Below are 1,596 nucleotides of genomic sequence, written 5' to 3' on the forward strand. Positions count from 1 at the left end.
CTGTTGGAAATGACTTGTTAAACTCCTTTTGTTCCCTTAAAACATTGCCTGCCTACTTGGAAGAATACATCCCTGGGCCTGTTTAATTTTCCTTTAAACAACTTTTTTTTTTTGTACTCATACTGTGTTCCTAGCTCCCCTTCCTAGCCCCCCTACAAATGACGAGCAAGTAGAGTTTTGTTAAGGAGGTTTTTCAAATTCCTCCTTCTCCAGATGATCCTTCACCTGAAGAGACTCAGCCCAGTTCCTACTGCCACTGGCTTTCGGGCAGGAACATCCCCATCCTACTGCAGAGCTTGCAGCTGGAAGTGGAGCCTCCTCACAGGCAGACCCTGCTCCCTGTCTCCTTGTCCCCACAACCCACATGCCAGTTGGCCAGATTTCTCATGCCAGCAAAGCTGCTGCTCATTAACCCTGTTTTGCCCCAACATTGGCCCAGATGAGCCTGGAAAGGGCTGAGCATTGTCCCTCATCTTGCACATTCTTCTCGGCATCCCACTTTCTCTATGGGAGAAGCTGCTCCTGTCTTCTTCCTGCCCCCACCATGACCATGAGGCCTGGGCAGTTTTGAGCCTGCCAGGGACAGTATTCAGGAACATTAAGGCCACTGGGCTTGAAGAGCTAAATGTCAGTGGGAAGGCCTGAAGGAGATGTGTTCACTCATGATAGGTCTCCTTTTGGCGAGTACACTTTTTTTTTCTTATTACAGAGGTGGCCTCATTTGACACACAGGGTGTATGATACTCCCCAAACACCTGCTCTGTAATCTGATATTTGATTTCAAGCACCATTCACAGTTCTTCTTGAAGTATTAGCAGTAACTTTTACCCTGGGTGTTTTGATGCTGCTTCTTACTTTGCCCTGTGGTCCTGAGCCTCCCTACCCTATTGTTTCCCCATCTGTCCTCATTCAAGCATTCCTATCCTCATCAGCTCGTTTCTCATCATCATCTTTCCCTCCTCCCCGACTCCCTCAGGCTAATCCTCACATCCTTGCTCTTCCTTCCATCACGTCGTGCTTTTCTTTAGCCTGCAAGCTACTACATCTCCCTCCTCTCAGATCCCTGTGTTGACTTCCCAGCCCAGTCTCCCTGACAGCCCAACCTCCACTCGCACCTTAATATGTCCAGTGGCCACCCTCTCCTTCCTCCATCCCAACCCTCAGGAGCGAAGGAAGAGCTTCCCACTCCTCTCACACAACACGGGGGCGACCCGGCCCTCCTCTGCGGACAAGGCACGGGGGGTGCGGGCAGGGTGCGGGTGGCCGGCCCGCGTCCCCCTCGTTCGCTCTCGGGAGACGGAGCCGCTTGCGCTGTTTTGCCCGAGGGCGAGGGAGACATCCTCCGCCCGGGGCGACCGCTTTTTGGGGCACCCACTGGGGCGGTGGGAGGTGGGGGGCACCGATCGCAGCCGCCCGTGCGGCCCCGGGGCGCGGCGCTCGGCGGTGGGCGCTGACGCAGGCGGGGCGGGCGCGGCGCTATAAAGGCGGCGGCGGCGGCGGCGGGGCGGCAGCACCATGGAGAGCTGCCGGGCCCTGGCGCTCTGCGCCGTGGCGGCCGCGCTGCTGCTCAGCGCCCGCGGGCAGGGCTCGGCCCCG

The sequence above is a fragment of the Corapipo altera genome, unplaced genomic scaffold (genome assembly GCF_003945725.1).
Source record: "Corapipo altera isolate COAL_440 unplaced genomic scaffold, ASM394572v1 61129, whole genome shotgun sequence".
NCBI lineage: Eukaryota > Metazoa > Chordata > Aves > Passeriformes > Pipridae > Corapipo > Corapipo altera.